Below are 26775 nucleotides of genomic sequence, written 5' to 3'. Positions count from 1 at the left end.
AAGCATATACCATGTGGCAGAGCGTTTCTCATTCATCGCACTGTCGAAGGACGATATCTTTGTTCTTGTTGAACGTCGTAAACCTAATTTATTCTTCTTTTATGCGAAGCATATTACGAGAGCTCAACCCAGCTCCTCAGGCGCGGCGGTGTCGCCATGAAACCACGTGACACCGTGACGTCACGACAGAGGAGAAGTGGCTTTGGCTCAACTCTTGCAAGACGGGCTGGGTGGGAATCGAACCAGGGTCTCCGGAGTGTGGGACGGAGACGCTACCACTGAGCCACGAACGAGTACGATGCTTCAAAGCGGTACAAAAGCGCCTCTAGTGAATGCGGTGTTGCCTTAGAAACGAGCTGTTTCTAAGGCGTGCGTCTCTTGCTCAGGCGCACATTTCGTTGCCGCGCCGAACGCTGCTTTGCTCGACGCTCACCGCGTCCAATGCGGGGCGCGTAGTCGCTGCCCTGTAGCCCATTGTCTTACACCCCTTGGCGGGTCGACGGGAACGCCGTCGCGTTCCACTCTTGAAGGCGAAGCAGTAATGCATGAGTTGTTTCTTCGTCTAGCGGAACCAAATATAGCCAAGCAACAGCAGTTCACCAGGCTAAACAGTGGTTCAACAACTAAAATAAAGGCTAGTATGCTTCGCATCCTGGGCTTAACCTTACCTAAGCCACAGCCATTTTTTGTCTTCTGGTCGACATTTTTCTGTCACAGGCGAGGCATCAAAATTATTGGGCCCAGGAATCGCCAGCTTTTCGAGATATTTAATTGTTTCGCATCTCCAAAGACTGTTGTTTCAGCGAAGATACACCAGTATTAAGTTAGAAGGACTCTCAAGGTGCGGCGAATTGAAGAAAAAGCTTCAAAGAGAATGAAACGACGGCAGGCCTGAAAATGACGATGGAGACATTTGGCTTGGGAACCTAGCTGTCACTACCTTATGCCCCACGCTCCATGAGCTCAAGTGCTCCAGTGAAATGGCAGATTGTTTACTAAATGCTAGATTGTTTTACTAAATTGTTCGATTTGTAGTGTGCGATATTATCAAAGATAATGCTTTTGAGACTGTCGCGCCAAATCCTACGGCTGGTATATTACACTGTCGTGTTAAAAAGAAATTTACTGTTTCGCCTCAAGTCCTACGACTAGTTAATTACACTCGTGCAAATAAGAAGTTGGGGATTTGGGTTGCAAAGAACGAATGATAACAAAACTGGCAGAGCCAAGCAGATTTTTTCTAAAGAAAGTGATGTTCAATAGTCGGTGTAGAGAGTGTTAAGAGCGGCCCGCTGAGATGCAAGTTTTGCCAGCCAGTTGCGACAGCGGCGGCAACCTTGTCTCGGAACTCCACTGTTACGCTCTAGCCTTGTCGCCATTGTGACTAAACGGGCTCGGCGGACCAACTATTGTTACTGAGCCCGCGAGAACGTCTACTGAGACCTCTTCCCACGCGCCGACCAAGACGCCCGACAATGAGCAGCGGCGGAGGCCACTGTGCGAAGTCCGCTGTGGAATTTAGAGGCGCCGGCTTGCGTCGGGCGTGACCACCTGGCTACGGGGACGCAGGACAACGGACAACACGACGGCCGGGTTGCGAAGGTCAGCTCCGAGTGCAGTTAAAGTGCGTACGTGTGTGTGTAAACCATCCCGCGGAGAGGCGGCTTGTTTACGATGCCGCCGAACGTTTTGCCTCACCTAGGGATCTAGGGAACACGAAGTGTTTAATAACCGCTGTTGTGCGGCTGCTCAGGGCACTCTTTCTCAAGCAGTCATGTTAGGCTGATGTCCTTTTTCAAGCAGTAATGCTAGACGGATGTACAGTGCTCACTGAATGAAACGCGTCAATTTAGGGCTAAGTAATGCGCATACTTTCGTTTCAACCGGCTGCAGTTCGTGTCACATCGACGTAATTCTGGCTTACATCGGAGTCCTCGTCACCTTTGGTGACCAAATTTCTAGTGACATGACATGGTGCCCTCGCGTACTTTGCACATATGTAGGGTTCTACTAAATGCTCCGTGTCCCATTTCATTCCGTGAGCACTGTACATACTGTAAATAAACCCATATTCCTCGTTCTCGATGAGAAGCAGTCCTTCTCTTCATCAACGTCCTCAGCGTGAATAAGTTGGACGACGGCATGGGCCAGCTACCTTCTAATTCATGCCGCACTCCAATCTTGACAACGGGTTACGAGCGATGGGATTGAGCCCCCAATCCTGACAAGAGCAAGTGTTTGGGGCAAGAAGTTAGATAGCATATATGCTGGCCAAATACACACGGAAAACTTTGATCATAAGAAAGAGATGTGAAGGATAAAAAGTTCACCGACGATTATGATACTCCCTAATTCGAATTTAGATGTTTAGGTGTTCTTTTACAATTTTTAGGTGTTTATAATTCACGATATATTTTGGCAAAAAATTTGATTCTAAACGACAGCACCCATTCCGTGGCGGCCCTGACCCCCGTATTCACAAACGCACCTCGACTTCACCCTCCACTCGAAATGCTCCTTGAGGGCGGTTTTTCATTTCACAAATCGCCCTCCACTTGAAACGCGCCTTGAGTGAAGGAAAGCTCGAGCGCTTTACTCGAGAATCTTAAGGTAGCCTCGCAGCTACCTTGAATCGCTCCTCGAGTGAAGTTAGTGCGTAAACATGGCTGCCTTGCGATCTGTCGCTCGCCTCGTCAGCATTATCCGATGGACGCCAGTTGCCTCCGTAGCTTTTTTTGGGTTAACCGTGCTGCGCATTTTCAAGAGCTTCGTTTTACGGACAGTTGCAGTCCTCTGGAGCGCTTCGGCACCGGAATTATTCCACTGCAGCGCCGAGACAGATCGGTCGTCCTGTCAAGAAGACTGCATGCTAGTGCAGTGATTGTCGTCTTACCCCGTGTATGAGCCAGTTGATGACGTGCACGCTGGTACTCTTCGTGCCAGTGCTCCGAACCTACTATAGGCGTCAGTGCATTCACGTGTTTCTTGCGGCTCATCGTAGAAAGCCGCATCAGTTCAAGCACGGCGCGATACATGACTGCGGGCGGACTTCGAACTTGTAAAAAGAAAACAGCTACGAAGATTCCTGTTATTAGTGCGTGTATTGCCTGTGTGCGTGTGTCGCTTGCACGAGCGCCGGCAGTCGCCCCGTCGGCGCTGTTTGTACTCGGGCAGATCATCACTGCCTACGCTAATCCAAGGACGGCGAAGCACACCGCAGCAAAACGAGCATCTCTATAAACCAGCAGGTGCGTTCACTTCAATTTTTGCAATTTTCTTTAATTTGATGCGGCTAGTTGGGCTAAGGAAAATAAGAAATGGACTGTAATTTGTGCCTGTAATAATGTGCAGTTGGTGCAATTTAAAGTCATAAGCAATAATTACGTAATCCTTGCTTCAAACCATTCAGTTTAATTAGCTTGTCATCCCTATGAAGATCCAAGCTCAACGAGGAAGTCACCAACCATGAAATGGCATTCAGAATTATACCTGCACGTATACACAGGTTAATGTAATGTTTTGTTCGAATAAAAGAGACAGAATAACAATACAACAGAGTAGGGTTTTGTGCATGACATTATTTTTTATTCCGATAAATAAAGGTGTAGCAATGTAGTGACAGCACCTAATACAGACAGTGCTAGCAAGTGGTAGCAGATATATCTCGCACACCTTTATTGCGAACATCCCAGCTCTCTATAGGGTTCATTATGTAAGTGTTAGATCGCTGTTGTCGGTCTTGCTGAGCAAGCTGTAGACCAACTGAAAAATGTTTCTTTGCAAATAAAAATAAAAAAAAACAGTATGAGCTAATTATTGTAAAAAAAAAAATCGCGCTCTAGAACAGAAACTTCTTAAACTAATGTACTATTACGAAATGTAAACTAAAGAAAACGAATACAATACCTAAGCTAGCTTCATGGACCTTCTTTAACATCGTTTTATGTTTATTACCAACCCCTTCTCTTTGCAGGAACCAAGTTGCCAACACACGCACGAAGAGCAACTGCCTTTCCAACTGTGCTGTGTGTGCTGCGCTTGCATTGGTGTGCAAGTGGAGGAGAGGTCGAGTTAATGTCCTGCTGCACTATAATAGCCGTCAAAATATTCTGCTTAAGACATCTATCATTTTTCTTATATCCTACCAGCTCAAACGTCACCACTAAACGCAGTTTGACTGCATGTATTTGCCTTCATAGACACGTTGTAGCTGAAGTCATTGTATTTTTCATCCAGATGGCTTTTCTTCAGTCATACTTATTAAGTCAGTATGTACCCCTTAATAATTTCTGGTCAATTGATGTGCCAATTTTTTTCTAAAACAATAAATTAACGTTATTCTCGCCTTTTTGTACTTTGATAATATTGTTACGGTTAATGTTAAACAGGCTTTATTCAAGGGACGAGATGGATGGTAAAGTCAAGATGGCGTCCTGAGGCTGCACCAGTTCACTTCTTCTTCCTCTTCTCCTCGCCCGGCTCATGCCGTAGCAATCCCCGGTTGCCAGACGAAGCCCGCTGGGCAAGTCCAAATCACTCGGAAAGCGTAGGGTGAAACCGCTTAAGACGGGCAACATGTACTAACTGTGTCCGGCTAGACCGACGACCAGTCGACGTCAAGCGTGCCACTACGTACGTCAAGTCACTCAAGCGATCTACAATGACGAATGGGCCCGTGTACTGGGGTAAAAACTTTTCGCATAAGCCACGTTTACGTTGCGGAGTCCACAACCACACAAAGTCTCCTTTGGCGTACGAGACAGACTGGTGTCGGCTGTCATATCGCTCTTTCGAGCGGTCTTGCGATGCCACAGTACGAAGACGAGCGATACGCCGGGCTTCTTCGGCAAGACAAAGCCTCTTGGCAACAGAGTACTCGCTGTGAAAGTCAAACGGTAGTATAGTGTCAATGCAGCTTAGCGGTGAACGGGCGTAAAGGAGATAAAAAGGACTGTAATCGGTCATCTCATGCTTTGCAGTATTATACGCATAGGTGATGAAGGGGAGTACGTCATCCCAGTCCTTGTGATCGGAAGATACGTACATGGCCAGCATGTTAGTTAGAGTTCTGTTCGTACGTTCTACAAGCCCATTTGTCTGAGGGTGATATGGCGTTGAATGACGGAACTGCGAACTGCAGAGACGAAGCAGTTCTTCTACGGCGTCCGCAACGAACTGACGACCGCGATCGCTAATGATCACATGGGGGGGACCATGTCGAAGAATAATGAATCGAAGCAAAAACGTTGCAACGGACGCAGCTGTTGAAGATGGCACGGCCGCCGTTTCCGCGTAACGGGTCAGATGGTCGACACATACGATCACCCATCGGTTGTCGTTAGATGATCGGGGAAATGGGCCCAGAAGATCGATACCCACTTGTTCAAATGGCAGGCGAGGCGGCGGCAGAGGTTGGAGAAGACCTGCCGGAGCGGTCGTAGGGCGCTTGTAGCGTTGACATTGTTCGGAACTGGCGACGTAGTGCTTGACCGTGTCCCGCATTCTGGGCCAGTAAAAACGCTCCTGTGTCCGGTTCAAAGCTCTTATGAATCCTAGATGGCCAGAGGTCACATCGTTGTGCATGGCTCTCAGTATGTCCGTTCGCAGACTCTGCGGCACCACCAGAAGGAAGCGTGCGCCTTTAACCGAATAATTGGTCTTGTAAAGCAGGCCGTCACGGACACAAAATCGACCGGTGGCTCCAGGACGCGATGCGGCTACAAATATAGGTTCCAAACCAATATCATTTTCCTGCTCTGCTTTGAAAGTCATCGAGTCTGGGAATGTAGAAGAAATGGGAGCAAAACAGTCATCAAAATTGTCTTCGTCACCCTCCGTCGTCGTCAGAGGAAGGCGGGAGAGACAGTCCGCATCTGCGTGGCGACGCCCGGACTTGTAGGAAATAACGAAGTCGTACTCCTGCAGTCGAAGAGCCCAACGTGCCAGTCGTCCACTCGGGTCACGGAGATTCACCAACCAGCACAACGCGTGGTGGTCAGTAATGATAGTGAACGGGCGTCCGTAGATATAAGGTCGAAATTTGTGGACAGCGAAAACAGCTGCCAAGCATTCTTGCTCGGTCACAGTGTAATTGCGTTCCGCCTTAGTCAAAGAGCAACTAGCATAAGCCACAACGTGTTCAGCTCCTTGATGACGTTGCACAAGTACGGCACCGATGCCGATGCCACTGGCATCAGCGTGCACTTCCGTAGGTGCGGATGCATCGAAGTGACGCAATATGGGCCCTGATGTTAGTAGAAATTTTAGCTGACGGAACGCGTCGTCGCAAGCCGATGTCCAGTTGAAAGGGACGGCTTTTTGGAGAAGACATGTTAGGGGGTACACCACGTCGGCGAATCTTGGGACGAAGCGCCGAAAATACGAGCACAGGCCCAAGAAACTCCTCAACTCCTGCACTGACTTCGGTGCTTCGAAGGAGCTGACTGCCTCAATCTTCCGTGGATCTGGCCTCACACCGTTTTTGTCGACCAGATGCCCAAGTACTAACGTCTCGGTTTCTCCAAAACGACATTTCTTGGCATTTAGGATCAAGCCGGCTTGTTTGACACAATCCAGAACAAGATTGAGACGGCTGTTATGTTCACTCAGTGTGCTGCCAAAAATCACCACATCATCGAGGTAGCACAAACAAATTTCCCATTTAAGTCCTCGGAGGATAGTATCCATGAATCGTTCGAATGTTGCTGGTGCGTTACAAAGGCCGAACGGAATAACGTTAAATTCATAAAGACCGTCTGGTGTCACTAAGGCCGTTTTCTCCTTATCGTCTGGGTGCATGGGTATCTGCCAATACCCTGATCGCAAATCCAGTGATGAAAAGTAGGCAGCGGAATGTAGACAGTCGATGACATCATCAATTCTAGGAAGCGGATACACATCCTTTTTGGTGACCGCATTCAGTTTCCTGTAATCAACGCAAAACCGCCACGATCCATCCTTCTTCTTTACTAAGATTACTGGTGCTGCCCACGGACTAGAAGACTCTTGGACAACACTTTTCCGCAGCATGTCTTTCACCTGTTCAGCAATAACTGTCCTCTCTGCTGAAGAAACGCGGTAAGGCTTTTGCCGAATGGGGTGCGCAGATCCGGTGTCAATTCTGTGGCGAGCACGAGAACGCGGGAGTGAAGCCTGCTTGTCGCCTTGTGTGAAATCGAACACAGAAAGATGTGCCCACAAAACTTGTGCGAGAGCGCGGCGCTCATGTGAGGGCAGTGCCTCGTTGATCATTCGTAGGATCTGCTCTTCAGAAATGCTTTTTTGGGGATCGCTAGTATGAGACTGCTCCTCCTCGCTTAGAACTGTAATGGAGCTGTAAGTAATCTCGTCAAATTCAGCAAGCTTCATATCACGCGGGAGAACGGCAGGGACGCAAGAACAATTGAAAGCCCACAAATTGGAGGCGCCATTCACTACTCTCACGACAGAGCGTGGTACAAGTACATCTTTCTTTGCGCAGCTCGACGTAAGTGGCTGGACTTGCGCGTCAAACGATGAAAGGTCGGCAGCAGCGAAATTGACAGAGATACGTGACAGCGACCAAGGCGGTAGCAGCAAATCGTTCGAAACAACACAATAGTTTTTCACTGGTAAGGATGTGTCGGCAAGGGTGGCGAGAAGCGCGCTATTCAAAGTAATTTCGCCTGTGCCACAGTTAACGGATGCACCACAATCCTGAAGAAAGTCAATCCCGAGAATCACATCGTGAGTGCATCGCGGTAGTACGAGAAATTCTGTTTTAAGATCTTCTCCTCCGAATAAAACACTTGCAACACAAATACCAAGGGGAACTAGGCACTCTCCGCTGACACCACGAAACGTCACACCATCATTCCACGGGAACATAACTTTCCTACCCAGCCTCTCTTTGAAAGTCACACTCATGACGGAAACGGTAGCACCAGTGTCCACTAATGCCGTTGCAGGTATACTACCAATTAACACACGCACTTTGTTCTTCACCATCATAATAGGCAGAGGAGTATTTCGCAGATACACAGACTGTCCGGCGACCTTACCTCCATCGGCCGCGCCGGCTAGTTTCCCGACGGCTGTGGAGACGTAGCACGTCGCCGTGGTGACGGTGAACGGCGTTGGCGACTGGTTGGGGGCGTCAGGCTGCGGTCAGAAGCTGGCGAGCCACTCCTTCTACTATACTGACGGAAGGTATTCCGAGGTGGCGCGCCTGTGGTGTTTGCAGGGTCTATCGGCCAACGGTCGTCATAACTATCACGTTCAAAATTAGGCCAAGTTGGTGGTGGGCCATATGTTGTTGTCTGTCGGCGCCGGCGACAAAAACGAGCAATGTGTCCTGAGGCGCCACAGCTGTAACATACAGGAGCTGCGCGACCGACGTTGTATGCCTCGGAGTCAACCCTGGGACGCTGCGAATAATAAACGCGATCTTCCGAATTGCGATTCGTGGTGGTAGCTCGACGAGTTCGTTGATCGTGCGTCATGTCGTCGGGAAAGGTACGTCGGTGCTGTCGCAGCTGATCAACTCGACAGTCTGCAACGCCTGGTATGGCAGACAATGCTGACACAGCAGATGCATGTTCTTGAGGTTGGTTGGAAGCGCAACCAAGCTGTTCGACGACCGTCCCTTTGGTGTGTCGTTCAAGTTCTTCACGGACAATTTGCCTTATAGTTGCCGCAAGGTCAAATTGAAAGCTGTAGTTGTCGTTTTCGTCAACGCTTGCCACCGTGGTGACATTGGCTAGCCTGCCAAACTTTGGCGTGATACGGCGCAGCTTCAAGGCCTCAAATGTGCGGCAATGCTTGATGAGGTCGGCGACCGAGGCGAGACTCTCCTTGCCGATAAAATAATTGTACACATCCTCGGCTATGCCTTTGAGAAGGTGTCCAACCTTGCCCTCTTCGGACATTCGAGGATTGACAGTCTTGCAAAGCTTCAGGATCGCCTCTATGTACGTAGTACAGGTCTCACCTGGGACTTGAGCGCGCTGAAGCAATGTCTGCTCCGCCCGCTTCCGTTTCGTGGTGGAATCGCCAAAGCACTCTGTGAGGTGAGTAACGAAGCTGTCCCACGTTGTGAACGTATCTTCATGGTTCTCGAACCACACTAGCGCCGTGTCTGTGAGGAACAGAACCACATTGTCGAGCTGAGTCGTGGAGTTCCAGCCGTTGTACTTGCTCACACGCTTGTAGTGGGTGAGCCATTCCTCCACGTCCTCGCCGAATTTTCCAGAGAAACGGCGGGGCTCCATCTGATGCATCCAGGCGCCGGTTGTTCGCACTGGAGCAGCCAGAGAAGGCTGTTCGTCGCTGCTGTGGGACATCGGGATCTCAAGTGGTGTTGGAGGCAGTCGAGCGAGGCGTCGGCTCCGGCGTGGCACTTGCTGCAGCAGCTCCGTCGTCTTGGTCGAAGTACCCAGCACCTCCACCACAAAACTGTTACGGTTAATGTTAAACCGGCTTTATTCAAGGGACGAGATGGATGGTAAAGTCAAGATGGCGTCCTGAGGCTGCACCAGCTCACTTATTCTTCCTCTTCTCCTCGCCCGGCTCATGCCGTAGCAATATGTAATACAGCGTGAACTCTGATCCTACAGACAGAAGCAGTAATGAAGGAGAAGAAAGGGGGTTGACCGAGGGGCGCGATTTTTAATAATCATATCATAAGAAGCCAACAAGCAAAGTCACAAAAGATACCATAAGGGAAATTACCTTTACTTACTAATTGAACTAAAGAAATGATAAATTAATGGCAATGAAAGTGGATGAAAAAACAACTTGCCGCAGGTGGGAAATGATGTAGTTCTAGTAGTAGTAGTAGTAGTTAGTTCTAGTAGTAAAATATAAATACACAAGAAAGTGGATGGGAGAACGGCGCCGCGGCAGCTCCATTGGTTAGAGCATCGCACGTTTATGGCAAGTTTTCTCAACCACTTTCATTGCCATTAATTTGTCATTTCTTTAATTGAATTAGTAAGTAGAAGTAATTCCTCCTCTGTTGTCTTTGGTGTCTTCGCTTGTTTGTTTCCAAGGATATAAACAGAAGGAGTAGTACCGCTGACAAATATATTCTAGAATAAAACACCATCTCTCTTCAAGACAGTAGTCTGTCGGGTGTAGCCACCCGACGGCATGCAGTGGTAAATTCTTGTAGAATATATGCTGTTTCTACCCTGCTTCTAGCTTCAGCTTAAGATAAATTATGACGGCCCGTACAATGAGTTTCTTCCAATGGATGCGGATGACAGTTGGCTTCAATGAGGCTTGCAGAACTTCAGCAATTGACCGAGGTACAACACCCAGGGTAGCAGCGTGTCTTGTGGGATCCCAAAATAGGCCAAATGGTGATGCAGACTGTCACAATGACAACGCTGAAAAATACAGTATAGAGCGCATTACTACCGTTATTTCAGAAAAGCTGAGATCAACCATCAAAACTATGGCATATTTTTAATCTACACTTGCTCATGCTAAAGTAGCTTCAGCATGCCGCAAAATGCTGAAGTGCTGGCTACAAATACTACGAAAGTGTTGCTTCACAAATTGCGCGCAGCAGAAAGATCCTGTCGCAGCTGCAAAGCACCACCGGCAACTGATGACCTAGCCCATCATATTCATGCGATTTAAAACAAAAATTATATGACAGCTGAAGGGGAATAAAAAATTAATTTGATTTCATTGACATGGCTGTTTCATGTTTGTGGTTCTAAATAACAGGGTGTCCATTGCACCATGTTGTGAATGTGGGGACACGTAACATGAATATTTTTACAAAGTTCATGAAAATAAGCACAGACTAGTTACCGGGTAGGCTAGTCAAGTACTTCTTCAGCACCTAGCTTCTTTCAGGGAAGCGAGCTGGTGCAATTCCAACAGGCACGCACCATATCTATCGATGCGTTAAGGTCTGCCAGAAGCCTTACTGTGCAGCACAGGCGTTGATGTTTTCATCAGCTGGTCCTTCCAAGGCCCACATCCTGCACCACAGTGCCAGAACTTTTATGTAGACAGGGCGCTCGCGCGCTAAGTAAATTCAGTATACCTAAGCAACGGAAATGAAAAAAACGTAGCACAACTAAAAATATGTCGGCATTGCGTGAACTTGAAAGCCCAGTTTATGGAACGTGCATCAGCTGCTACCACATAGCACACTGAAAGAGTTAGGACGAAAAAACAAATGGCGGTGATGAAGTATTGACAAGTGAATTTTCGGAAGATTAAGACATTGCGTGGCGTATATGTGAAGTGAGGAAGCACAGGAAATGCAGGCACCAGTGCGGGTTCATTGACCATATGTGCTACAAGTTGAGCAAGCCGACTGACCACCACGGCTTCTAAAACAAAGTACAGGACTCAAAAGACGCTTGTTTTTTTTCTACCTGCCGTAGCTACGCATTCTGCCACATGTGTACTACAACTGCTTCTCCTCTACCGAAAGATTTCATGCGCGATACTGGAATGATCGTTGGATGCAGGCGCCGATCCGGACCTTCTACATTATCGTTTAAGAAAGCGAAACCAACAACAGATTGTCGTGCCGAATCTTCCACAAGTTCCGATTAGCAAATAAATAAATAAATAAATAAATAATATATGTTTTGGACAAGCTTATGCTGCCTCGAGTATGTTTCAGGTACTAATTAATGCCCGCAGCATGAGCAACTGGAGTCAATCATGCTTGTGTACATCGGAAACGGCTTGTCAACAGCGCAGCGGCAACCTCAAGAAAACCGCATTGACATACTGTGCTTCCATGAAAGAATGGCTCACTCACCCATATTTTCTGTCCTGTTGTTGCTTTCAGCAAACTCACAGTACCACTCGGTCTTGAAGGTAGACAAAGCTGCTCATCGGCCGTTCCATCTATGGCCTCAGAAGTCATTCAGGCTCGGTCACCATACGCACAAGGACACAATCACCCATCATAACCGCGATTATCAACCGCAACGTCAGTCACAAATAAAACACTAGGAAAAAAAAAAGAGCAGCGGACAAATGCCGGCGCAAATTATCTTGGTTCTCAGCCATACGCCATGCTCTCAGCTGTTGGGATGCGATTGTTGCCAGACCCCAAACACAGCTCCCGCTTGCTCTATCAGTCGAACGCTCACAGTGGCAGCGTTGCCGAGCTAAAGTTGTACATTGCGCCGTGTAGTTGTTTGATTAGGAAGACGAATGAACTGAAACACATATTTGTCTTAAATAATGGGACTTTTAATAAGCACATTGAAGAATAGTCTCGATATCAGACGCTTTTCTCGGTCGATACACTTCACTTGAGTGGAGGGCGCATTTTCAAGGCGTTCCTTGGCGGAGGAAAGGTGAAGTAGTGTTCATGAAACGCAACGGAGCCTTGAGTGAAGGAAGCCTCGTCGCCTCGGCTTGGCTGAGTCGAGGAGGAGCTTCAAGTGAAGGCGTGTTTAAGAATACGGGGGTGAGCCTCTGCTCGGGCAGCTCGTTTAGCAGCCGCGGCAGACGAAGCATTTCCACTGGCTGCGTCGCTCATCGTTCAGAAAGAAAGCGTGAATATGGGAATGCGTGGCTCGCGCGGAGCGCTTTCTCTATAGCGGTGGCGGCACAGGCGAAGTAGCGCATGTGCAGTAGGTCTGAAGCCCACGCCAGCGCTTTGTTTCCATATATGGTATAGGCGGGCGCGCTCGCCGCATGCCTGGTCGCCGCCGTTGAGCACGTCTCGTGCGGCACTCCGCCTTCCTTGTCACCCTTTCGCCATTCTCTCCTCCTCCGCTCCTCCTCATGCTTCCGTTGCACCCTCCTCCCCCACTTTCCTCCTTGCCCTCTCTCCGCTATCGTCGTATTTCATCCCCTGCTGCGCTCTACGTTCGCTCTTTCATCTTTCACTGGACTTGGCCGCTCGGACGTTGACGCTCAACGCAGGAACGGGCGCCTAAGAGCGGCGCTCTAAAGAGAGTGCGTTTAGGATGCAGTGATTGATCATGAATATATTACTAAATTATTAGTTCAAAAGGGCCTCTGCAAGACATGTCCCAGGGAACAGCGGCAGTAGAAGACGAAATAATGGTCAACTGAATCAAAGATGGAAGAAATATTATACTTGAAGAGCTTGTGTCCTTTTAGACGATGCCTCAAGACTTCCAGTGTATTAGAGAGTTGGAAGAATGTCAACATTAGGCTAATCCTTAACACGAGAGACGATAAAGAACTGAATTATTAGAGGCACATTAGGTGCTTGATTTCAGTATTGTATTAAGTACTCATGAATGTGATTTTCAGTAGAACCAAGGAAACACTTGTCTTTAATCAACCAAGATAATAGGTTAATGCAACAATGGATCACATCGATGTCATCTGTCAAGTAAGTGTGAAATCTACGGAGTACAACGATCTGTCTTCATGACTTTTGTGTATCAGGAAAAGGCAGTTTCAATAGAGATACCAGCAGTCACAGAGGCATTGCGCAATCAATGAGCAGAGTACACTTACATGAATAACCTAGCAAATATATATAGATTGCCCAGCTGTCTTGGTTCTACACAAGAAAGGTGGAAACATACCGATCAATGGATAAAGCAAGGCAACACAATCTACTCAATGCTATCCACTGCGTGGTTTGAAGTATTCAAGCGCTTGGACTGGGAAGGATTAGGAGGGAGAACTAATGGCGAATATCCCAGTAACATAAGATGCAGATGACATTGTTCTGTTCAGCACCGCTGGAGATGACTTGCAAGGAATGATTGAGGACCCTAGTAAACAATGTCAGAGTACGGTACAAGAATAATGTGCACAAGACAAAGGTAATGTTAAATAGCCCGGCAAGAGAATAATTCATGATTGAAAGTCAGCCTCTATAATCTGTGCAAGAGTATGTTTATCTATCACTTTAGAACCAAGGGTGTCATAAAGTTGCAAACTTGACTCTATCGGTAGTAGCTGCCTGTTAAATGTACGAAGCTTTTTTCTCGCTGTACCGTTTATATGGACATCACAAGCGCATTTATGCCGTCACCGCGCGCCGTACGCTGTATGTGCGAGTGAAAGCTTGGGAGGGTCAGCGACGATCGGCGCGCAATCTCGCGCGCTCGAACGAGGAAGGCGAAGTGGAAGCGCGCCGTCTTCTGTCGCGCGCGAGTCGCGGGGGGAGGGCGAAGTGAGGGACGGAGTGGGGGCGTTATACTCCGGCGGCTGCTATCTTGTAAGCGATCTGCGACATTGACAAAGTGCGCGCCAGCTCTGGCCTCATTGTCAAATCGATCTGCGATGTGAACAAAGTACGCAAAGTGCCGTTAGCTTCGCATGCGCTGTGCTTTCGACGTTTAGTCCGCGTTGCAGCGAAAGACAGCATGACGGTCAATTCGCTCGCAGCCGCTGCCGCGCTTCGTCACTCCAGCGTTTTGACGGCGAATTCCCACCGTCATCGAACGGCACGTGTTCATGTTTCCCTTTGCGCACGTGACACCTTGCTTGTTAATTTAGTTAAAAAGCAAATGTTTGAAAGTTTATACGGCTGATAAAACGAATATACTTACCTCATATAGGTGTCTACTAATTTGCTATCGCAGTCGATACTCCGCCTTTCGGGCGAAATTGGGTCTTTCTTTTATAGCGCGTGCACTCATGCACTGAAGCTCATGTGTTCCACAATAAGGAGTAGCAATACTAGTGTAACTGAACTTTACTCTGTGGAAAGTGACTTTAGTACTGACAATTTTGCTATATAGGGGATGGTTAAGGCAGTTTAGCTACAACTTGTAAAAGAAAATAGTAATTGAAAGCTTGTTTCAGAGATTACAAGTGCAGGCACGTCCATCCTTCAGGGAAGTGTAGTTGGGTTTACGTATGTGCATTGTACGTAATGTCAAAAGCCTAAAAGGCTACTCTCAGCTGCGTGAACCTTTCAGGTACATGAGGATGCCCTCTCAGGCTCCAGGACATGCATACACTGGGAGCCTGGAACGAGCACTATCACACATGTAGGCATAAGCACAACCCTAGGAATTGTACATCCCTGCGCTTGCAAATCCTGCAATGAACTTTTACTGAATTCTCATAGAAGCTGGAGCGAAACTGTGTCAAGCTCACAAAGCCCACAAAAAGCACTCCAAATGCTAAAAAAAGCGCATGACTATTAATCAAGTAAATTAAAGTGTATCATAAATAAAAAAAAAGCAGACATACTGAATTGCCAGCACATTTTATTCAGTTCTGGCCGACTTGCAGTATTGCAAATATAGTGAAAAACAAACAGCAAGTACAATCTCATAACAAATTCAGCCACGAGCGATTGAATACATTTGCATGCAAGAAAAAAAAATCGCTTCAATCAGCGGGTGCTTTTCACACACACAAAAAAAAAACAGTGGTTGGGTAGGTGGAGTTCTTGCCAGAAACCTGCAGAAATGGTTTAAACGGACGTAATTTGCAGGGCAAAATGTTTATTTTCTCATGCCACAATTTAGGACAAGAATGAGAGCTGGAAATCAAAGCGAAACTTGATTTTATGAGAAAAGGTGGCATGTTAGCAAATTCTTCCTCGGAATATATTAACCAGTGACGCTGGGTTCGTTGCAATAAACAGTAATGAAAGCAGTGAATATAATAAATAAAACGCAGAGAGTGGATAAAAATTCCGATCCCTAGACACCACCTACTCCAAGAAAGAAAGTGAATTGTTACTTTTTTCTTATATGGTACTTAGGAGACGTGGTCACCTTTAGTTGGCGCCGGCTACTTATTTTCACATAGAGATTTAAAAAAATATTTATCTTAAAGGCAATAAAACTAAAAGTCCACTCCAACTAATAATAAGACAAAGTTCAGTCACATAAGTAACAGTAATGCCACACTAAAACTGAAAGTTAAATCAGAAACACAAAGTCCAGTAACATAGGTGCACTAAAGTAAACACAAACTCCGGTTACATAACTACACTAAAATCAGCGAGAAGAAAAAGGGTTAACCGAGGGGCCCGATTTTTATTAGTCATGTCATAAGAAGCCACCAAATGCAGACACCAAGGACAACATAGGGGAAATTACTTGTGCCTAATAAATGAAATAAAGAAACGATAAATTCATGGAAATTAAAGTCGATGAACAAACAACTTGCCGCAGATGGGGAACGATCCCCAACATTCGCATTACGCGTGCGATGCTCTACCAATTGAGCTACCGCGGCGCCGTTCTTCCATCCATTTTCTTGGGTATTTATGTTTCCTAGGAGTGTTAGCCAGCGCCACCACTCGCAAACCTTGGAGGAAGATTTGGAACATCCTTTCTGCCCCAGGCGTCATGAGAACGTGAGCTTTTTGGGTGAAGGGGCCGGTCAATAAACCCGCACATGCTACCTGAAGGCATCAATGTTTTAACGCATCGAACGAACATAAAAATGAGCCCAAGCACAGGTATGTAATAAGCACAAATGACTCTATGACAAGCCGGCCATGCGTTACGTTAAGGATAGACTGTATGCCAAAGAAAACAAACTTCTTACTTGAATGAAAGCGCCAGCATTGCTGCTTGATTTTTTTTTTACAATGTAGCTGTTTGGCAGTGCAGCCTTCAAAATTTCAAAACACGGCTATCGCAAAAGTCAGCATTTTTCTTCAAGCTCCGATAAAGATTCAGGTACGCCACGTTCGTAATAGGGAGTTTTAGAATAGGGGCCCCAAACGTTTTGAGGCCCCAAAGAAATAGCGTCGAAGCCACTGCGCATGCGCAAGACGCAAACTCCGTTTGGGTTTTGCGTTGGGAGCGCTATTTCACCGATTTAGCGTGAGCCCAAATAGCGGCCCCGAAAACTTTGCGTCGGCAAACATGGTGGCACCCATCGAAGCGACGGCTCTAACCTAGCACAAAAGTGGGTTCGATTCGCGGTAACGCGTGAAGTTCGCAAGCTAGGAGAAGTGACTGCGGTTATCGCTTTCTCTCAAATAGCGTGTGCTGTGAAAATTGACTCATTAGACGCCGCTGATTTTGAATTCGATTGTGGATTTTATGGCTCGTAGGCCTAACACGGCTAAGCTTGGCTGGTGAAGGCTAGTAAAGTTGCTTTGCTCAAAACTAAGTGCAACTAATTGTTTGCTGCTTACAGAATAACCTCTAAATTGTAATTAAACGCGAATACACGCAAATCAAGGTTATTATTCCTATCACAAAATGGTATATTTTATTTAATTATTTCTAATAGCTTTTATTTGACGCCGTAGTGGCGCTCTCAGCGCAAGACGGTATCCGCAAACGTAAAATCCTATTCTAGAACTCTTCAGTCCTACGTGCCCCAACGCTAACACCCGCAAAGCTCTTTGGGGCCCCGAACTATTGGGGCCCCTATTCTAAAACTCCCTAATATCATTGCTTCATGGCCCCTACCATTCGAAAGCGTGTGTAGAGAAAACCGAAGAAGTCACAAAAGCCACAACGAGATAGCGCATGCACTCAGCCTACACAAACGGATGGTGTTGAGGCCACAGGAACCATAAGAAAATGCATGCAGATGAGTGCCCGGGGATGGATGGATACAACTTTATTGAACGTCAGGCGAGGCTTAACGAGACCCAGGCTTAGGTCTACCACAGGGGAACGTCAAGGCCCTGCCTCAACGCCGCCTCACAGGTTTAATGGACGGTCCACATCTGGATGCCGAGGTCTGAGCTGGGCCGAGCGGTGGCCCACCTCGGCGACAGGGTCTCCAGAGTAACTGCCATACTTCCTATATTTACATTGTACTTTCACAAATGTGTTTGAGTGTTGCTGGCCCTTCCGGGCACAATTTGCACGTATCGTCCTGAAGCTTACGTATGAAGATATGTTTCAGATGGAATTAGTTATGGAAGGTGTTCGGCTGCAGCTGTCTCAAGGCAACGACCTGCCTCCTGCTCAATTTGGGACTCGGCCGTGGGATGAGTTCTCATGCAGGTGAAAATTCAGGGTTGGAATCTGAGGTTGTAATTTTGTGACAGATAATTCGAGGAGCGTGTACATTCACTGCGCCAGAGCCATGAGAGTGATGATGATACTCATGAGAAGTGTTTAATATTGGTTTGATAACATTTAAATGTATGACTCCGGAATCTCGGAGCAAGTAAGCCTCTAGGCAATGATACCACAGAAAGAACGTAACTGCAAAGGGACGCCTTGGCCAGTAAGTCAGAAGTCTGATTCAAACAGACGATCTTGTAACCAGGTACATTTTGAGGCATATTTGGTTGTTTTGTTTTCTCTCTTCTGAATGCATAATTCAAGTAGCGTCTTCGTCGTCTTTGACATCATTGTTGACTGCTGTGTGAAGACTCGGGGTGGGTTGCTGGTCGCCACGTCTCGTGTGACTGGTTGCTAGAGCAAGAAGACGAAGATTGAGATCCTGAGCCACTGCAGGCGTTGTTTAGAAGTCGCGTTTGCCAGTTTGGGCTTCTATGTTTCCCGGTCATTCTCTTTAATGCGGAACCCTCGGGTGGCTTCAGTTACAGGAACGCTCGTATTAGCATTTTTAACATTTTCTGAGGCAGAAAGAGGCTTTGCGTTAAATTTTCAATATTCGGTCTAAACTCCTCCTTCAAAATTTTTACTACACGAGGTTTTTAATCATCGTAAGATTCTTCTATTGTCTGCGGTTTCCTCACTAGCAACTATACGTACTCACTTTTTTATTATTTGAAACGTAAGCTTGATTTATAAAGTCACATTCATCTAAGGTAATTTTAATACAACCCACTTATTGGCCAATTTACTGTAGTGGGTAAGCTTTATAATGCCCAGGGACAAGAACAAGGCGGAGGTGACGAGTGGCAGTCGCTAAGGCAAGTGTATAGGCTGTGAAACCCAGCGGTAGTACCGACGGCACCTACAGCGACTGCGAAGGCATTTAATCATAGAGCGTCAATGGACAAGCATTCGGTGGAGGAACAACCGTCGCTATGGAGGTTTGAAGATTGTCTTGCAGGCTGATCTTCCGAAGATGTCTGAACGGCCGCAGGTTTGCTCACCTAGTGTGTCAACGCTGTCTCACATCACCAGTGTTACCGTAACCGAAATCTCTATTGCCATAAATCATCAGGAACCAACGCACGAACTCCTAGGTACCGAAGAAAGCGTTGAAAGCTGGCCAGTCTCGAATGAACCCCCCCGTGGTGCTCAGTTATTGAAGACCAGTGCTTCGCCTCCAGCGTCACCTCGCATCAGTCTGCCAGAAGCCGGTGATGCTAACGAAGTTCCATACTACAGCAGCGAGAACGTGAAGATTTCCTCCCGCCATGCTGACGCGAACAACCAGCGGCATGGCGGCGATGAAGCATCGCCCGAAGATCTCCACTCCTGGGCAGAAGACCTGCTGGCTTCCGGCTGCACAGCTCCGTGGCCTTCGCAACAACTTGGCCTAGACAGGCGCGGTCGCTCCTACTGGCCTGGCCGTTATTCGCAAGTGAGCGTCTTTCTTCCACGAATCAACTGGCCCACCAGCGAGTCCTCTTGGAGGCGCAGGGAGTGGATGTCACCTCTGCCACCGGCATGCTTAGCGACCGATGGTAGCTGTACGTACCTGTATGGCCGCCTCTCCCGGGGCACAACGTCGTCAGTGGGAAGCGGAACGAAGGCGTCAACTACGTGCCTCAGCGCATTCGTTTTCGTGGTCGTCATGCTGTGCGTGTGGATGTTCCAAGTCGTCGGCGAGAACCGCGTGCCTCAACCGGACCTGGATTCGTTGTACGCCTCGAAAATATCCTCTTCTGTGGACAACGGTAAAGGCGCTGGCCGCGCCGCTGCTCGAGTGGTGTTAGGGGACACTGATGGTTCGCTAAGAACCGACCACACTGTGGAACGAATCTCGTCGCTATACGATGCCGAAGGGACGACAAATGTCCGTTATAGCAGAGATAGATCCACGCAGAAAACCACCATGCTTATGATTCCGCATAAGCTGAGACCTGACAGAGAGATCCGACGCATTGCAGGGGTCGACGTCCAGTAGTTCATAAAGACCAGGCTTGATGACGTCAGGTGGGGCTCCGTAATCTTGTAACTGTGCTGGTCTGGAAACGGCCTCTATACTTAGACTCGGAACAGTCTGGCACACCGGCGTCTCTATCTTGCGCATTTTTTTACTCAAAGCTCGTTGCTATTGAAGTCAAGAATTTGTCCGAAAAAGAAATACGATATCAGCATGCTGTATATAATGATATGGATATATACATATGGGACTGCACCATGCTTTACGAATTATTTGATCACTAGAAGGACTGTTGCACGGCTAAAGTTTCCTGAAGCTGTCAATGAAAACTGCTTCATGAGAAGTCAGAAAAAAATATAAATGCTTACAGTTATTTTGGCGTGATTTTGCACACTACTGTTGTCGCAACCGGAATAAGTTACAAGCAGATGGGTAAATCATGGTTTGAGTTTATTGAATATACGCGCTCGCCAAAATATCGAAACACTATCTCCTGTATCTGCTGTCTTCTTGGGTGCTTATACTCTCGGAATGCCAGTCACATAAGATATTGTTTTTTTCTTTCTTTTGCCTATTTCCGGTCAGCATTGCAGTGCATCTCGTTACGTCCCGCGGTGCGACTTGAGATCTATTTATTGCGCTGCGCGGTGGGTTGCGATGGATGCCGTATCGGAATGCTTGTGCATTAATACTGACCACTTGGGTTTCTTGAACGTGCATGTAAAGCACCGGTACACGAGCGTTTATTGCATTCCACCCTTATAGGAACGCGTGCACCGCGGCCGCAAATAGGACCAGCGAATTCTTGCTCAGTAGCCGAATGCCACAGCCACTAAACAACCGCGACGGGTCGACCATGTGTTCCCCACCAATCTAATTATCCCTACTCCATGGTGAACTCCTGCCTTCCCCCCGTATTCTCAAACGATCCTCGACTCGCAGCTTTTTGCTCTGCTTCATGATGATGATGATGATGACGATGTTGATGATGATGATATTTATTGGCATCCCATTTCAAAGGAGGGGGTGTGGTTGCAAGTTGTACTATAGCTTGCTTGATTTAATCAGGTTTTATAACACCCATCGCTATCTAGCCTTTCGCCTGTCGTATCTCAATCTTAACATTCGTATTTAAAACCTCTCTTAATCTAATGTGCCATTACCAACGCTTAAAATGACTCCGGTTGTAATAATCTCTTCCCCGTTGTTTTTTCTCTTTCAACCGATCATATCTTACTTAGCTCTACTGCTGACCAGTTAATCCTTCTACCTTCATTGTTAAACAAAAATTGGAAACTTTTCGCAACCAAGAATCCAACATTCCGATTAGCCCAATTTGCAGTCTTTATTCCTTCAAGCTTCTTTAAATAATAACGCTTTATGAAGGTGTGGGCACTCTCTACGGATCTCGCTGAGTGAATATTTTAGCATTCCGTTACGATGTGCCGAGTAGTTGCCGGGGTTTTTTTAGAGACGTCGTGCACTTCCTGCAACTCGCATTAACCGTCCATCGATCCACACCGATGTTAGTAGTGGGGGACTTTAATGTTGACATAAAGACAAACAGCAATTTCCTAACACTTATGCGGGAGAACATCCCATTCCTCTCGCTCGTAACGCGTCCCACGGCTGTGACAACCTCGCGAGGCACTTGTATAGATCTCGTCTTTGAGAATCAAGCATTGGTGTACCAAGTCGAACATCAGTCTATTTCTCCGACCACAAAGCTTCCTTCATGACTGTCAAGAACTGTTAGTGCAGTCTTTGTTAAAGGAATACGTGTGAAAAATAAAAAAAAAATTCTGTGATAGCGCATACATGTGTTGCTCGATTTCTTTGCCTCAATCTATCGAAAAGGTGAAACAGCTTATTTGCTGCGCTCAAATTTCGCATTAGGAAGTAACGTAATCGTCGGTAATTTTTTCTTTATTTTTTGCAGCACGGACGCGTCTCATCCTTTGGCGCATATTTTCTCCGGCATTGTACTCAGGTGGCCTAGTCGGGCCTCAAATAGCAAGACACTCTCTTTTGCGTTGGATGCATGTCTTCGCTCCTAATTTCTTGCCGTTGTGCCTGACAATCCCTCAGAACAAAGCCTGATTCACCGGCAGACATGCGGCTATCACAAGTGCTAATCACGCCTCATCGTTCTCTCAAGGCAGCTCAACCAACGTCACCTGGGTCTTACGGACAGGACCTCATGTTTCAGGTCTTCGGATTTTACAGCGCCCAGAAACGACAGCTTGCTTCACGACAACAACGTCGCCCCTCCTGACCGTCACAAGTATGCCATTGATAGATGACAAAGTGATTGTTGAGAACTCCCGGGGAAAGCGTTGACGGCAGGTTCACAGTTTGCACGTGGTTGCCCCATAATGTGCAACGTTGAAGACACATGGCACTTTGGGGAACGGGAGATGGACGGCAGGTTCACAGTTTGCCAGGTGCTTGCTTCGTACTGTGCAACGTTGGAGACACATGGGAAGTTGGGGAACGGGAGCTGGTGATTGATTCGGCGTTTGTGATTGGGCAGGGAAAGAGGGAAATAAACGGCATCCGGACGAGTGTGAAGGAGCGAGAGGCGCTCGGACATGAAAAGCTTCTAGCATGTAGTGCACTCCGATAGTTGGAGCCATGTTTGTAAAGCTGAATCATGTACTTTTGTGTATAATATTTTTTCTATTCTCTTAACCGTGGCTCAGAGCCCCTCTTTCTCCCGGCACTGGCACGGCCCCATCCATGGAACCTTCGTGGTCGCACGGACCCCCGACTACACATCACCGTATTTGTTAATCGCCATGGCGCTTTTTTGTGTTTCCTTCCTTTGCACCCAATTTATCGCCTCTGTTTCCCTCCCTTTCATTTTTATGATGCCTGCTTTTGTATTTAACTTTCAATTACTCCCTAGTTGGCTGCCAACTTTCCCGACCTCTTCCTTCATTACGTGTACAGGTTTTTTTTTCCAGAGTTATTAAGCACGGCGCCGGCTCTCACTGAAGACGCAGCTGTTTTCGAGAATTACATGGAATGCTAAAGGAGGCCAGTGTCTACTTCAGTCACGGGTTAGCACTGCTATCTGCTTTTTCAAGTCGAGGTGAGTGCTGAGTGCAGGAAAGTTCTAGAACGAGGGGGTTAGAGACGCCCAATTAGGCTTGTCCTAGGTGAACTGTCCCCCTCCCTCCCTATATGGTTGCATAAGTTGTAATCATGAAACCAAATGTATTTTTACCTCACAATTGATTCTGTTCATTAACTTAGTTCCCGCTCTGCCAAAATAGCGGAGCGTTAGCCATCTTAGAACGGCAGAAAAGTAAGTTGATACAGCTTCATCACATGAAAAATCAAGATTACGACACATGACCACAAGGGGAGAACAACAGGAACGGCCCTGCTATAACGGTATACAGCAAACTGCGGACTCAAAAGAATACGCACGCTTTCGGGCCTCGATTTATAAGTACCGTACTAAGCAGCTTCTCTTTGCATGACTTCTCAGCCCTAGTAAGGCGACCGATCAAAAGTTAGCAAAAGCAAGAATATTTAACGTCGCGGTTCACTGCTCAGTAACATTTGTCGTTCTTTAGGCGAGTAAACGTATCACCCAATCAGCGGTGTGGTATTTCGGTAACATTGTCAAATATTTTCTCCCGCGCGCTTTATGCATAAACCAGGAACAACACCTGCTATGACGTACGCTTCGTAAGCACAACTTAACAGCTGCGATTGTGACGGCCCCGGCTCTCATTCCCAGCAGTGAGAGCTGAACGAAAACACACTCTGTGCGTATAAGTCAAGGCTGTTTTAGGCTTGTAGCGCAGCTCGGAAGAACGTGAAACAGTCATGACATACCGATTCGCCCAAACTGCCACGCTTTTGACGTATGAGTCAAGTACATGGACGGTCGCGTGGCCGTGCATCGGAGCAACTAAAACGTGCTGTCGTAAAACTCAGATGCAATAATATTGGAAAATCACTTCTGCACACGCCCCGTCATCCCTCTGGGAAACAATGTGACCCGTTTATATAAATTTGTCAATCGGAAAAGTAAGGTTATAGGCTAACAGTCCTTCACGAGCAATTAAATGAGGTAGCAGAGGAGTGATCGCCGGTCTCACACCCATAAGGTTTCGAACCTATCTAATATTCTTCTTTCCATATTTAAAGTTGCCGAAGCGTTCTAGGGTAACGTTAGGTGCGTGCGATTGCAAAAATAACTTGTTTTTGGGCTCAAGAATACTTAGGGCAGAAAAACCGGTGCGCTGTGTATGCGGGTTTCATTGGCCCGTCTGCGCGTTGTCGCCATCCAGTGAGTGAGGGTGAACTTTAGTTAGGTCCTAAAAAAAGGAAGAACGATATGCCTTAAGTGTTGTGTACATTCAAAAATGCTGTCATGCTTTTAGTTTGAACTTAAGGTGCCGTAATATTGCTTTCGTTTGAGGTCACAGTGACTGAATTTTTCAGTTACATTTGTGTATTGAACGTGCAGTACACGGAAACAGATATGTTTATTTTAGAAACTTTGCCTTGAGGCATAAAACGATGTGAAGCACGTTCAAAAGGCCCGCAAAACGGAAGAAAAGAGTAGAAAGAGAAATATAGTGATAATATAACATTTAAGGACACACTAGGTCTTGACACACTACGCACCGCTTGTGTGAACGCGAGGGTACTCTGAGAAAGTATGAAAGCAGAGCCACAGAATCATCACATGCCCTTCTCTCTTGATTACAAAATAGCTTTATGCGATGGTATTAAATTTGCGCGCCGGCGACGTGTGATATGAGAAGCGGATGTATGATAAGCGTTGATAATAGTAGCAAACTGGGCAAGCTGGCACTGGCTCAGCTTTGAAATGGCCTTTCCCCATGTTCCAAGCGCCTTTTCAAAGATATCCTAGCTGTGACCACCGCCTTGATTCACCAACACCACTGTAATATTAATACGCACTCTTTGGGAAAATAGCCTCGCCAAATGAAAGCACACGTAGGCGGGAACTTCCATGTTCGGTTATATTAAAGGGTTTGCGTAGAAAGTGCACTGCATAGAGATACTTGGATGTGAAACCACGGCGGACTCAACACCTTGGTTTCTACGTGTCCAACGATACAGTCCCGGTATGCGCACGAAGCGCTGTCAATAAATCCGCAGCTAAATAAACACGCGGAATGAGAGACTCGACTCAGTTAAGCCCCTGACTTTTACGTACGAAATCCTTGGTCGTCGGGGTGTCTTATGCTGCTGTTTCAAGCGTGCTTTCGATGACAATTGAAACTAAACACTATGGAAATTGGCAATCTCCATAGGCTCCTTTTCGCATGCTTCGGGAAGGCAGCCAGTGGGGCTCCCAGATTTTAGTTTTCTTCGGTTTGAGTGTTCCTTGAAAGTGTGCGTGTGACGGGTATGCACGCGTATTAGGCACCAAGCAAGGACACAAGGTAGGAGAACGAACTTAGGGTGCTGATGTGCACCTCTTCAATTAAGCACACTTCGTCTTGAGTGCCGCAAGGTGTAGTATTCTAGGAGCATACCTTCTCAATATATTCATAAACGATGTTGTTAATGCGGCGGACCCAAATGTTAAACATATTAGTTATGACGACGACACGAGCCTGCTCATAGCCGACGATGAGTGGGACTGAAAGGTGATTCCAGCACGGAAACTAGGTTCTGCTTAAGCTGACCGAATGTACATGGTATAATAGGTTAGTACTTAATGTTTCCAAAACGCGTGTGGTTGTATTTCAAGCAAAAAGCAAGCACTTTGAGCAAATTAGTTCACTCCTTTTGCACGGAAGCGCTATCAAAGTTGTTAATAACTTCAAAACTCTTGGTATTATGTTTACTGAACACATGTCGTGGCACTCACATACTGATTATGTAACTAACAAGGCAGCTTGTTCATTAGGACTTATCTACGGTCACAGTGACTTATTAGCAACAAAGACTAAGCTTTTAGTTCATCATTCTTTTTTTATGCCTTTCATTGAATGCTGTTCCCTCATATAGGAAAGCACCACTTCTACGAAAATTTTTAAACTCAAAAGACTTGAGAACAAAATAATTAGGGTAATTACTATTACCGCTTCCGATATTCCGGCTTGAACGTCGCTTAAGAAGTATGGCCTAATAGGTTTGGACAAATTCTATAATTTTAAACTATGTTCATCCTCATCATCGTCGTCATCGTCGTCGTCGTCGTCGTCATCATCATCATCATCATCATCATCATCATCATCATCATCATCATCATCATCATCATCATCATCATCATCATCATCATCATCATCATCATCACAGCAGCAGCAGCAGCAGCAGTAGCCCGGTTACGCCCACTGCAGGACAAAGGCTTCTCCCATATTTCTCCAACTACCCCGGTCATGTACTAATTGTGGCTATCTTGTCCCTGCAAATTTCTTAACCTGATCCGCCCACCTCACTTTCTGCCGTCCCCTCGTACGCTTCCTTTCCCTTGGAATCCAGTCCGTAGCACTTAATGACCATCGGTTATCTTCCCTTCTCATTACATATCCTGCCCATGCCCTTTTATTTTTCTTGATTTAAGCTAAGATGTCATTAACTCGCGTTTGTTCCCTCACCCAATCTGCTCTTTTCTTATCCCTTAACGTTACACCCATCATTCTTCTTTCCATACCTCGTTGCGTCGTCCTCAGTTTAAGTAGAACCCTTTTCGTAGGCCTCCATGTTTCTGCCCCGTACGTGAGTACTGGTAAGACACAGTTTTTATACACTTTTCTCTTGAGGGATAATGGCTACCTACTGTTCATGATCTGAGACTTTCCAGTGCCTCACTACCTATCGTAAACTGCTGTTCTCTTCGGAGACTGTTAAAGATTACTC

The 26775-nt window shown here is 46.8% G+C and overlaps 1 protein-coding gene across 2 annotated transcripts in view; it reads left to right on the top strand.

The window, feature by feature from the left end:
• The window catches only part of LOC135907330 (cholinesterase-like), a 92251-nt gene that overhangs the window by 35423 nt on the left and 30053 nt on the right, over nt 1-26775 (top strand). Inside the window, exon 1 of one of the 2 annotated variants that reach the window (XM_070532295.1) lies at nt 22878-23011. The exons of the other annotated variant lie outside the window; for it this stretch is intronic. The gene's annotated coding sequence lies outside the window, so the exon portion shown is untranslated. Of the gene's footprint in view, nt 1-22877; nt 23012-26775 lie in introns of those variants that run through there. 2 annotated transcript variants of the gene reach the window in all.

Source organism: Dermacentor albipictus, chromosome 1 (genome assembly GCF_038994185.2).
Source record: "Dermacentor albipictus isolate Rhodes 1998 colony chromosome 1, USDA_Dalb.pri_finalv2, whole genome shotgun sequence".
NCBI lineage: Eukaryota > Metazoa > Arthropoda > Arachnida > Ixodida > Ixodidae > Dermacentor > Dermacentor albipictus.
This window is presented reverse-complemented; position numbering and strand designations above follow the sequence as displayed.